General features: G+C 54.0%; 1 protein-coding gene across 1 annotated transcript in view; it reads left to right on the top strand.

The window, feature by feature from the left end:
- CUL5 (cullin 5) overlaps positions 1-13,465 on the top strand; it is a 787,955-nt gene that overhangs the window by 730,424 nt on the left and 44,066 nt on the right. The gene's annotated exons all lie outside the window — the stretch shown is intronic.

Below are 13,465 nucleotides of genomic sequence, written 5' to 3'. Positions count from 1 at the left end.
TTGGAGCTCCTCGGAGGCTGACTAGGGGGACAGGGGTCTTGCCCCTGCAGCTCCTCTGGAGCCAGAAAGTCCCGCGGTCTAATCACCATACCCGGGTCCGTCGGCAACTCCTGAATAGCTGCAAGAATTCATTACTGCTTTAAACTGCCTTTACAGGCCTCTGACTCCCACCGGCGCGCCTTTTGGCCCAGCGGACCCGTGCCAGATCCTCTTGGCCCGGTGGCTCTGCCATCGGCTCCAGCCCCGGCGCCACAGGATCCTGCTCTACTTGCTCCGGCCCCGGTGCCACAAGGGGCGGCGTTGCTGGCTCCGGCCCCGTCGCCACCCTCTGCTCCAGCATCTGCACCGCCCTTGGGTCTACCCCCGGCGCCGCTCTGGGTGCCGTTTATCCCACCCTTGCCCCGGATCCCTGACCATTTTGTTCCTGCCTGGGATCTGCATTGGAAGCCGGCGCCGGTCCGGCCCCGGCTGGCGCCGTTCATCCCATCTCCGGCTCCGCCGCTGTGACCGAAACCCTCTACGTCAGAGACGGACGACGACTGGGAAAGGTCCCTGGATCCGCTTGCTCGGCAATGAGACTTCGAACTCGATTGGGTGGAGGACGCAGGCAACCTCGATGTCTCTTCTGACCCAGGGTTCGCCTCTCCCCCGCCTACTATGGAGGAGGGTGCCTCCTATATGGTGGTCCTTCTTCGGGCTTCTGAGGCCCTCAATCTTGACCTCCCCACAGTGGCCCTCAAGACCAACCTCCTCACCGAGGTGCTGCAGATAGCATCTACTTTGGCAGAGCCGCTGCTTCCCTTTAATGACGCCCTTACAGAGGTCCTCTTGGGCACTTGGTCGAGGCCGGCGGCCACGGGGGCCCCAGTGGATAAAAGCGTCACCAGACGCCGGCGCCCGTTGACCCCGCTCACCCTACGCCTGACAGCCTGGTCATTCAGTTCTCATAGTCGCAGAGTGCCTTTCCCACGGCTCTAAAAGGTTGGAGCAGTTTGGGAAGCAGTTGTTCTCCTCGGCCAGCCTCTGGCTGCGGTCGGTGAACATTGCCTGCTTATTGGGCCGTTACTCCCACGCGGTTTGGGACGCTGTTGCTCAGGTGTTGCCTCAGTGTCCTAAGGAGGTGCAGGCTACCCTTTCTCAGGCGATTGCAGAGGGCAAAGATGCGGCTAAGTTTGCCATCCGGTGTGGGTTAGACACAGCCGACTCCCTGGGCAGGGCGATCTCTATGACCATGGCTTGCGGCGCCACGCCTGGTTGCATTCGACCAAGTTCTCGTCCGATGTCCGGAGTTCGCTCATGGACATACTTTTTGATGGCACCCGCCTGTTTGGCGACAAGGCTGATAGTGCCCTGGAGCGCTTGAAAGACTTGCGGGCTACGGCCAAGTCCCTGGGTCTTTCTATTAAGGCCCCGGCCACTCCTGGTTTTTGTTCCTTTCGTAAATAGGGCCGAGGCGCCCAGGCGCGCCCTTCCACTGTGCCTGTGCAAAACCAGCCACAGCGAGGCCTTTGTCGCGGTTTCCGCAGGGGCAGGTCGGAGAACCAGCATGCTGATCGATCCACTTACACCCCCGCTGCTTCCGCCTCTAAACCCTCCTAATCTGGGCTTCAGGGAGCACCCCACGCCAATGGGTGGCAGGATCCGCCACCACCTCCCCCGCTGGCGCGAGATTACGCCAGACCAATGGGTGCTGCAGATAATCTGAAATGGTTACTCCCTTCCCTTTCAGTCCCCACCCCCAGCCATGCCACCTCGGAGCCACCGCATGTCTGGGATCATTTGGCTCTTCTCCAACAGGAAGTTGCGGCCCTCTTGGACCAGAAGTAGGGAGTGGTTGCTATTCCCACTACTTTCTGGTCCCCAAGAAGGACAAAGGGGGTCTGCGCCCTTTTTTGGACCTCCTGGATGGGAATCGCTTCCTCTGGAAGGAGAAGTTCAAGATGCTAACCCTGGCTCAGGTCTGGACTGCTCTGGACCCTGGAGACTGGATGGTAGCGTTGGACTTGCAGGACGCATATTTTCACATCCCCGTCCTGCCGGCCCACCGGCGTTACCTGCGGTTCATGTTAGGCCAGGAACATTTTCAGTTTACCGTGCTCCCCTTCGGCCTTAGCAGCGCCCCTCGGGTGTTCGCGAAAGTGATGACTGTGCTCACAGCTCATCTGCGCAGGTCAGGGGTGTCAGTCTTCCCCTGCCTCGACGAGTTGTTGAAGGCGGGCTCGACCCAGGCAGTCGTCAACCACCTTCAGACTACATCCTATCTCCTTCATTTGCTGGGGTTATTCCTCAAAGTGCCGAAGTCGCACCGGAGTCCCTCTCAGAAGCTCCCCTTCATCGGAGCAGTTCTGGATTTGACACAGTTTCGGGTTTATCCTCCCGAGCAGCGAGTCCAGGATATTCAGGCTATGATTCTGATCTTTCAGCCTCTATCCCGGATTTCAATCAAGATGACCCTCTGGCTCCTGGGCCTGATGGCCTCCTGAATCCTGCTAGTGCGACATGCCAGATGGCATATGCGGGCTCTGCAGTGGGATCTGAAGTTCCAGTGGGCACAGCATCAGGGCAACCTGTCCGATCATGTCCAGATCTCGGAGGGCACTGCACGACAACTGCAGTGGTAGCTCACGAATCTCAATTCGGTCAATGGCAGATCCCTCTCCCTTCCCCAACCGGAGCACACAGTGGTGACGGATGCGTCCCTCCTGGGATGAGGAGGCCACTTGGGAGAGGAGGAGATCAGAGGCCTCTGGCCTCCGGCGGAGTCCCGGCTCCATATCATTCCTTCCGGAGCTGCGGGCGATCCCACTTGCACTGAAGGTATTCCTTCCCTCTGTCCGGGGAAGTTTAGTGCAGGTGTTCACGGACAACACCACCACCATGTGGTATTGCAGAAAACAGGACGGGTGGGGTCCTGGACCCTATGTCAGGAGGCTCTGCGCCTCTGGGAATGGCCGGAACATCAAGGCATTACCTTGGTGGTTCAACACCTGGCAGGTTCCCTGAATGCCACGACGGACGAACTCAGCCACCGGGGCATGATGGATCACGAATGGAGTCTGAACTCTGACGTGGCGCAAGGTGTCTTTCAGCAGTATGGAGAGCCTTGGGTAGATCTATTCGCCACCGAAGAGAATGCACAATGTCATCAGTTCTGTGCGTTGGAATTTCCAAGGCGGCACTTGCTCGGCGACGCTTTTCGACGCAAGTGGAGCTGCGGTCTGTTGTACGCCTTTCCGCCGATACCACTTCTGCCAAGAGTGCTGAAGAACATCCGACGCGACCGGGCCCCAAGTCATCCTTGTGGCTCCGGACTGGGCACGAAGATACTGATATCCCGAGCTACTCAGTATGTCAGTCGATCCCCCGATTCATCTGCTTCTGTAGTAGGGGATCTCTGTGTATAGTCATAATCTAGTGAATAGTCCCGCCCATGTGCGTGGACCCCGGGAATCAAAAATAATCTCTTAAGTTGTCAAAATCATGCAGAAACTGCAAAGACACTTAAGAGAGAATTTAAAGACAAATAATGCAGCCTATATCCACAGGCTACACTGTCCAGTACTTCAACTAGAAATTCCACCAAATAACACCACACATAATACAGCCAGCCCAGTTTCTACCATAGAGAAACTTGCCTCCACCGTCAAAAAGGCTCTGGAATGATAGAGAGGAAGGCATGGACAGACAAGCCCCATAGGCTGCCATTATGTGGCTTAAATATGATAATGTGCCTTTAAGAGAGCCTTCTAGAACTTTCTCCCAGTATCCCAGAATGCATAGCAGGTCCCTCTACTTTCAGTTCTTTTTTCCGGCTCCTGCTTACAGGACCCTGGCATTGAGCTCTCCCTTGTTTCAAGGGTTTATTGGATATTTTGGCACTTTTGTGTTTTAAAAGTGTTTCAGTTTACATTCTTGGTGTTCTCTTTCTCTTTTGTGTGCTGTTTCAGGCGTTTTAGGGCTCTAAAATGCCTGGCCTTTTTGATAAGTGTCCAGCATGTGGGAGGAAGAAGGCCAAGAGTGATCCCCATGATGTCTGCATCGTCTGCCTCCCTGAAGATCATGTCCCTGAGGACTGTGTCATCTGCCAGCAGTTTACTGCTCGGACTCTGAGGGACAGGATGAAGATCAGGCTTTCTGGCCTTGAGGAGAGGCGTCTGCAGGCTGCAGGTGGGTCTGGGCAGGCTGGGAAGGTTCCCTCTGCCTCTGCTGAGGCCTCTGGGGGGCTCCCCAGGGGCAGGAAGTCCAGCAAACGGTCCCGGTCTCCGTCGACGTCGCTTGCATCGACGACGACGTCGAGAGGGATGACGGCGGTGTGCTCCCCTTCTCCCCGGGGCTCCGGGTCGAGACGGCGTGACGGCTCGACGTCGAAGGGCCTGGAGAGGTCACCGTCGAAGCCACCGTCGACGTCATCGCCAACGTCAAGGTCTTCCTATCGACGTCGGAGACGAAGTGACAAGCATCGGCGCTCGCCGTCGAGGCGACACCGCCGGTCGCCGTCGAAGCACCGGTCGACGTCGAGGGGCTCCTCGACGTCGAGAGCGTCAAGACGGAGGAATCGACGCTCATCGTCGAGGAAGGAACGTTCGACGTCGCGGAGGCGGCGTACGACGTCACGGAGGAAGAGGTCGACGTCGAGGGGTCGGCGTTCGACGTCGAGGAAGAGGAGGTCGACGTCGCGGAGGCGGCGTTCGACGCCGGAGTCGTGGAGGCGACGTTCGACGCCAGAAAAACGACGCTCAGCGTCGAGAAGAAAGAGGTCGGCGTCTAGGAGTCGTTCTGCCTCTCCAAAACGGCGCAAGAGGGATTCTGGTCCCAGAAGTCAGACTGCTTCTAGTGGAGGGCGCAAGAGGAAGCGATCACCTGCTGAAGGGGCTGGATCTCCGCCCCCTTTGCCTAAGGGGTCACTGGGCTCGGTGTACTCAGAGGTGTACACGCCATCTCGGCCTCGGTCGCCACCTCCACCTCTTCCTAAAGAGGATCCTCCACCCAACCCTCCGCTTCCATCAGGCGACCCACCGCCACCAGTTCCTCCGCATGGGCCCGCCCCGCAGCCGAAGGTTCCTCCGCCGAGGTCCACTTCGCTGCCGTCTTTGCCTGTACCTCCTAAGGGGACCCCAAAACCTAAACCCCGAGAGGAGCCAAGGAAGACCCCACCACGGAAACCGGTGGAGCGGCCACAGGCTGGCAGGTCTCGCTCTCGCTCTGGGAGAAGGGAGAGATCGCGACACAGATCGTCCACGAGGTCGAGACGCCGCCATAGGAGGCGCGAATCTCGCTCCCACACAAGGTCCTCTGGTACCAGGGACTATTCTCCTACCTTGTCGGAGTCACCAGACACGAGGGTGTCCCTGATTGATGACCTGGTGGCGTTCCATGATGTCCTTTTAAGGGGCGCTGCGAAGTTGGGCATATCCTTGACGGTGCCTACTCCTAAAACTTCAGTCATTTTTGAGACATTGCATCAATAACACCTGTCTTGTCCTCTCCTGCCTCTGGTGCCGGGCCTGGAGGAACCGGCTATGGCCCTTTTTCTCACCCCTGCGGTGACGAAGGCGGCTCCATCGAGGTTGCTGAAAAAGTACCAGGCTCCCGATTCGGATCCGGCCTTTCTGAGAGCGGAACCCCCTCCGGACTCTGTAATTGTGACGGCGGCCCGCAAACAACATGCCACCACCCCGTCATCCACGGTTCCCCCGGATAAGGAGTCCAGATGGATGGATTCGGCAGGGAGGAAAGTCTGTGGAACATCCGCTACCTCCATGAAAGCTGCGAGTGCCACGGCGCTGTTGGGCCGATACGACCGCGCCCTCTGGGACTCCCTCGAGCGATTTGCGGAGCACTTACCTCGCGAGAAGCGTGAGGACTTCCAGGAAGTGCTGAATGAAGGGATGCTGGTGGCGAACCAGATTATCAGCGCTGCAGCGGACTCTTCCCTGTTGGCTGCTCATGGGTTTTGCCATGGAGTCAACCAACGACGTCACGCCTGGCTCCGTCTTACGTCCCTGAAACCGGACGCACAGCAGAGGGTAGCCAACCTGCCATTCTCCGGCGAGACCCTCTTCGGGAAGCATGCGGACGATGAGATGGCCCGCATGAAGGCGGAGGCCGAGACGCTCACGGCTGTGGGACTGGAGAAGCCTAAGGAGACGAAGAAGACGTACCGCCCTTTCCAACGGCGGTTCGGTGGGCAAGGCCGAGGACGTGGCCAGGCTTCGGGACAGTCGCAACATCAACAACAGTTCCGTAAGCCGTTCCAGAAGCGCCAGAAGGGCAGAGGAGGCCAACAGTCGGCTCCGGCGCCCAAGGGCCAGGCTGGGTCTAGGCCCTAGGAACCTACTTCCCCCGGATCTGTTACCCACTCCGGTAGGGGGAAGCATTCAATTTTTTCTGGCAGATTGGAGAAAAATTACTCAGGACAAGTGGGTGCTGAATATTGTTTGCAATGGATACAGTCTTCGGTTCACAAGCCCGCCTCCAGCGATCCCTCCGGTCAGCTCGCAGTTTCAGCTGCGCGAGCTTAAGGCGGAAGCGGATATCCTGTTAAGGAAAAGGGCGATAGAAGACGTACCTCTGTCCCAGAGAGGAAGAGGTCTGTACTCCCGGTTCTTCCTGGTTCGCAAGAAGGACAAGAACGAGTTCAGGCCCATTCTGGACTTGCGACAGGCAAACAAGTGGATTCGCAGGGAAAAGGTTCGCATGCTGTCGTTGCATAAGATTTATCCTCAGTTGCAACAGGGAGACTGGCTATGTGCTATAGACCTACAGGATGCTTACTTCCATGTGCCCATTGCACACAAACACAGGAAGTTCCTGCGGTTCCAAGTCGGCGCCAATCATTATCAATACACAGTACTCCCATTCGGACTGAAGTCCGCGCCGAGAACATTCTCGAAGTGCATGGCGGTGGTAGCAGCACACCTGAGGAAGAACAAGGTGTTTGTCTACCCGTACCTGGACGATTGGTTGATCAAGGCATCCTCCTTCACGGAAGCGCGAGCACACTTCCAGAAGACGTGCGTTCTCTTGAGCAAGCTGGGGTTGCACATCAATATGGCCAAGTCTGTCCCGACTCCGGTCCAATGCATACAGTACTTGGGAGCCTCCATCAATACGCTGTCAGCAAGCGTGTCTCTTTCGGAAGAGCGACGATTATCTCTCCTTCGGAAGGCTCAGGCTCTTATGACGACTCCATCTACAACAGTGAGGACGGTGTCTTCTCTACTGGGATCAATGGCCTCCTGTATCTTCCTGACGCCACATGCACGACTGCACATGAGACCGCTGCAGGAGTGCTTGGAAGACCAGTGGGATCAGAGGAAAGGATCCTGGGACGACAGGATACGACTGTCTCTGCATGCTCTTCAGTCTCTGAAGTGGTGGTGTTCGGCGGAGAATCTCCTGAGAGGGGTTCCCTTCCACAAGGACATTCCCTCGCAGACTGTTGTGACGAATGCGTCTCTCCTGGGATGGGGAGCGCATTCCGGGAACCTACAGATTCAAGGAACGTGGTCGCCGATGGAGGCCACGTATCACATCAACTTCCTGGAACTCAGAGCTGTTCACTTGGCACTGAAGGCCTTTCTTCCGTCCTTCCAGACCAACTCCCTGCTTGTACAGACGGACAATACGACCACGATGTACTACCTCAACAAGCAGGGGGGCTTGAGATCATGCACTCTGTCACAGGAGGCGCAGGCGATCTGGCACTGGCTCCTAGCCAAGGACTGACGATAACGGCTACCCATCTGCCAGGTGTGCAGAATGTTCAGGCAGACGCACTGAGCAGGCTGGTTCAGGAAAACCACGAATGGGTCATAAACGACGAAGTACTAGGAGAAGTCTTCGCAAGGTGGGGAACTCCAGACGTAGATTTGTTCGCCACCGCCGAAAACAGCAAGTGCAGAGACTTCGCCTCCAGGTACTACCAGCAGGGGACGCTGGGGAATGCGTTATGGATCAACTGGACGAACAGTTTTCTGTACGCCTTTCCTCCCATTCCCCTGATTCCGGCGGTACTCATCAAGCTGGCCCGGTCCAGGGCGCGGATGATACTCATTGCCCCGGAGTGGCCCAGGCAGTGGTGGTTCACGGACCTGCTTCACCGGTCTCTCCTTCCTCACATTCGGCTGCTGTGCAGGCCGGACCTTCTCACGAAGTTCGGGGGACGGATGTTACACCCCAACCTCTCGTCTTTGAGTTTGGCGGCATGGCTCCTGAGATAGTGCAATATGGCCATCTGAATCTGCCCGAAGATTGCATGGACATACTGAAGGAGTCTAAGAGGCCTTCCACTCGGACTTCATATGCTTACAAGTGGAAGAGGTTTTGTATCTGGTGCCAGTCTAAGAACCATGACCCTACAACCTGCAAGGAAGATGTCATCCTTCCTTACCTTTTACATTTGGCGCAGTCTGGCCTTAATGTTCATTCCATTAAGGTTCATCTTGCTGCATTGACTGCCTACAGGAAATGCCCTTCACAGACTTCCTTTTTCCAGATCCCTGTGATCAAAGATTTTCTGGAAGGATTGAAGAAAGTATTCCCTCCTGTCAGGCTTCCCTCGCCTTCATGGGAATTGAATGTGGTGCTGTCCAGATTGATGAAGGAGCCTTTTGAACCCATTCATAAGGCTTCGTTGCAGCACCTGTCCTGGAAGGCGGCGTTCCTCGTGGCCATTACATCAGCCCGCAGGGTGAGTGAAATTCAGGCGTTGTGTTGTACTGAACCTTATACTGTCTTTCATGCTGCTAAGGTTGTTATGCTTACTCACCCTAAATTTCTTCCCAAGGTTGTTTCTGATTTTCATATCAACCAGACCATAACTTTGCCTATGTTTTTTCAGAATCCTTCGTCTCCAGCGGAAAGGTCTCTCCATTCCCTGGATGTTAGGAGGGTGTTGAAATTTTATCTGGATAAAACCAAAGATATTCGTAGGTCGGACCAATTGTTTGTTAATTATGGATCAGTCATGACGGGTCTTGCTACCTCTAAGCAGTCCATCTCTAGGTGGATTGTGTCCTGCATACAATTGTGTTACCAAAAGGCTAATAAGACCTTAGGAGGTAAGCCTAAGGCTCATTCCACCAGGGGCAAAGCTGCCACGACGGCCTTGCTCCGTAACGTGCCGATTGCTGAAATCTGCAAGGCAGCCACTTGGAAGTCGGTCCATACCTTTGCTAAGCATTACTGTCTGGACACTGATGCCAGAGCAGATGCTCAGGTGGGGCAGGCTTCGCTGCGGAACTTGTTCACACAGTAGTGGCGTTATTTTCTTTCTCCACCGCCGCTTTGGTGTGGGGATGGGCTTGCCATTCTATTCACTAGATTATGACTATACACAGAGATCCCCTACTACAGAAGGAGTAGTTTCTGTCCTGTAACTCCAGTTCTGTAGTAGGGGTATCTCTGTTATAGTCATAAGCGCCCGCCCTCCTCCCCGGTGGAGATATGTATTCATGTACGGAACAGGTCTGGCGTGCTACGCCTGTCAAAAAGAACTGAAAGTAGAGGGACCTGCTATGCATTCTGGGATACTGGGAGAAAGTTCTACAAGGCTCTCTTAAAGGCACAGTATCCTATTTAAGCCACATAATGGCAGCCTATGGGTCTTGTCTGTCCATGCCTTCCTCTCTATCATTCCAGAGTCTTTTTGATGGTGGAGGCAAGTTTCTCTATGGTAGAAACTGGGCTGGCTGCATTATGTGTTTTGTTATTTGGTGGAATTTCTAGTTGAAGTACTGGACAGTGTAGCCTGTGGATATAGGATGCATTATTTGTCTTTAAATTCTCTCTTAAGTGTCTTTGCAGTTTCTGCATGATTTTGACAACTTAAGAGATTATTTTTGATTGCCGGGGTCCACGCACATGGGCGGGACTATTCACTAGATTATGACTATAAATCAGTGATACCCCTACTACAGAACTGGAGTTACAGGACAGAAACTACTCCCTCTTCCGGAGGACCTTCTGTCGCAGCAACATGGACGGTCCGCCACCCGAACCTGTCCAGTCTCCACATACATGCATGGAGATTGAGCAGCGACAGTTGAGGCCATTTGACTTGCCTCCTGAAGTATGTGATGTGATTCCGGCAGACAGGCTTCCCTCCACAAAGACGGTATACGCCTGCAGGTGGAATAAATTTGTGGCATGGTGCACAGCAAAGGCTGTGGATCCACTCTCTGCCCCTCTTATAGAGGTTCTCCTCTTTCTTCTTTCTCTTGCACAGCAGAGCTCTGCTCTGGGCACTATCAAAGGCTATCACTGGCCATTTCAGCCTTCTTAAGGCTTCCTGAACAGCCTTCTCTTTTCAAGTCCCCTGTTGTAAATAGGTTCTTGAAAGGCATTACACACATGTTCCCACCTGTTCCTTTCGTGATGCCTCAGTGGGACTTGAACTTGGTGCTTACTTATCTGATGTGCGCTCCCTTTGAGCCACTTCATAATTGTCCTCTTCGTCTTCTGACTCTTAAAACTGCTTTCCTGGTTGCCATCACCTCTGCCAGAAGAGTGAGTTAGCTGCAGGCTCTTCTAAGCCTCCTTTCCTCTCTGTCCATCCGAACAAAGTTGTTCTGAGGACTCGTCCTTCTTTCCTGCCCAAGGTGGTTACAGCCTTTCACACCGGGCAGTCCATCACCGTGCCAACCTTCTTTCCGCCTCTGCATCCCTCGAAAGAGGAAGAGAGGCTCCCCTATCTGGACCCAAAACGTGTGCTCTCTTTTTACTCAGACCGCACACGACAGTTCCGGGTGGACGACCAGCTCTTTGTAGGTAACGTGGGCGCTAAGAAGGGACGGGCGGTGCACAAGCGGACCATCTCTCGGTGGATCGTTTTGTGCATCAAGGTCTGTTAATCCTTGGCTAAAAAGGAGCCTCCTGTGGGGCTGCGCGCCCATTCCACTCGGGCCACAGCGGCTACTACTGCCTTGGGTCGGGGAGTCCTCTTGCAGGACATCTGTCAGGCAGCTACGTGGGCCTCGCTGCACACGTTTGCCAAGCACTACTGCCTGGACAGCCAACTCCGGAGAGAGGGCTTTTTCGACCATTCCGTTCTCCAGGACTTCCTGGTGTGATCTTGGTTCGCAGACCCACCACCGGGGTTGGTATTGCTGGGGTATCTATTCAAAGGAAGGAATCTAACACTAATGTGTTTCTTACAGATGCACAAGTTACTTACCTTCGGTAACGATATATCTGTAAAAAACATTAGTGTTAGATTCCTTACCGCCCCACCCATCCTCCCCGTTCTGCGAACCGATATCTAGGGTTAATGTATCTCCCTTTTAAGGCCCTAGTTTCATGGCACCAGTGTCGGTTTCTTGCATTGCTCTGCGTTCATGGCGCGGAAAGCTATGTACAGAACTGACGTCACCCCGCGAGGGTGGCGTCTAAGTACTCCAACTACGTCATCCCGGTGATCACGATGCAGACGACGGACGCGGGGTCTCAGACGACGCCTACCGACGCGCAGGGGTACTGCTGACGAAAACTTTCCGGATCCAGTCTGACGCCGGGGGATATTCTAAGGTAAGGAATCTAACACTAACTAATTTTTCTTACAGATGTATTGTTGCCAAAGGTAAGTAACTTGTGCATTAACATCCAAACATTTATCAACCAGAAAATGGCAGGGTGAAACCTGGAGTAGCAGTTGCAGAGCTCCACAAAAAGGCAGACAAGACACAATGTGGAATATTCTGTTTTGTAACAGAGTAGTTCAGAGAAAAAAAAGATACTCCTCACTCAGTTAAGCAGCCAAGACAACTACTCTATATATTTCATGAACCCACTGGTCAGAAAGCTCTGAAACTAACTGCCTACATAACCCAACAGCACTGTAAGAACTTGCGATATTTTAATTGAAAACAACAAACAGCCATAGGCACTTGGCAACAAACGGAGAATTCCCTCCGTAGGGTCTTGTAAATGTTATTTCAAGCAAATGCTGCATATAAAAATTCATGCAAATTTAGCTTTTCTTTTTTGCTTCAAAGGCATCATACAATGTAATAGTTTAGGAACTCTTTGCCTCTTTGGATATTGCATTCCTGGATCCAAGCCCTACAAGTCCTGCATCATTCAATCTGATAAAGCTTCCTTACCTTAGCATATTCCCCAGGCGTCAGACAGGATCCAGAAACGTTTTGGGTCGTACCACTGCTTGCCAGTAGGAGGTGTGGTTTGGCTGTGCTTCGGCGGCGTCCACACCAGATTTGAAATGTGTGGGGCTTCTGTAGATGCCATCTCAGCGTACTGACATCAGTTATTTTCTTTCCGAGCCAATCAGTGCAGATCTGGGGAGATCTACCTCCAGTCATTCTCAAATTACCTTGTTTTCGGCATTTGCTCAAGCATTTTTTGTGACTTTGCATCCTTGTGACCTAGGGATGTCATGCCAAGAAACCAGTGGAGTTTAATCCCTGTGGTTCCTGTCACTGACTTGTCTGTGACACTGCCCCTCCCAATTTAATGTGTCTTGGATGCTTCGAGCCGGACCACGACTCCAAGTCTTGTGAGGACTGCCACTGCATCCATCCATTAGGAGGTGCTGACATAGTGTTCCTTGAAGTTCCCCGCCACGATGCTCCAGGTCCCAGTCACACGGAAGGTCATAGGCCCGCTCACGGGGTCGCTCCAGGCACTCGTCTTCACGTTCGAAATCATCAGGTAAATCCCTCAAGAAATCGAAGAAGTCAGAGAAGCTGAAGTGCTCTTCAACTTGATTGTGCTGGTCCAAGTCATCAGATGAGGAAGTGGACTGGCATCACTGTAGGCCCCGTTCCCACACAGAGCCTTCCTCTGGCTCCTCTCTGTGCATCCCTGAGTTTCCTGGAGCCAGAGCAACCCCCACCCAATTATGTGAGTGTTATGAGGCAATGTACCTCATATTTGTGCGGGCTGACTGCTTTATAGCTCCTTCATACTCTGGGTTTGGCGGGTGCCCCCACTGCATTCATGTCAGCCGGTTTGTCCTCTGCACCAGTCAGGCCTCTTGAATCCGGTGTTGGGTCCAGAATGACTCAGTCCGCAAGACAGCAACCTTCCTTGGAGCCTGTTTCAGCAGCATCATTGCCAGCACCGCTAACATCCCACTGACTGCTTCACAACACCCATCATAATACCGATTCCGGTATATAGCTGGATATGCATCGCCCACTACTGATTCCGGAACCAGACTTTCAGCTGCCCTCAGAGGCAGCAAAATCATGTTTTAATGGAGGTGTTTCAGCCAGAACTCACTCCCTCTGAACCTCTTCTCCCCTTTAATGAAGCCCTCACTGATGTCCTGCTCGGGGCCTGGGCCAAGCACTGCACAGGGGCGCCTGTGCACAGGGCCATTGCCCGCTGCCATTGATTCACTCCTGGGGTCCCCGCATTTTTCTCGTCCAGCACCCCAACCCAGAGAGCCTGATTGTCCAGGCCTTCACCTCCTAGGTTAACCTTGACACTTTCCTTAACACAGCAC

This window comes from Lissotriton vulgaris, chromosome 8 (genome assembly GCF_964263255.1).
Source record: "Lissotriton vulgaris chromosome 8, aLisVul1.2, whole genome shotgun sequence".
NCBI classification, from domain to species: domain Eukaryota; kingdom Metazoa; phylum Chordata; class Amphibia; order Caudata; family Salamandridae; genus Lissotriton; species Lissotriton vulgaris.
The sequence above is the reverse complement of the archived record's forward strand: the minus strand, read 5'-3'. Positions and strand labels throughout refer to the sequence as shown.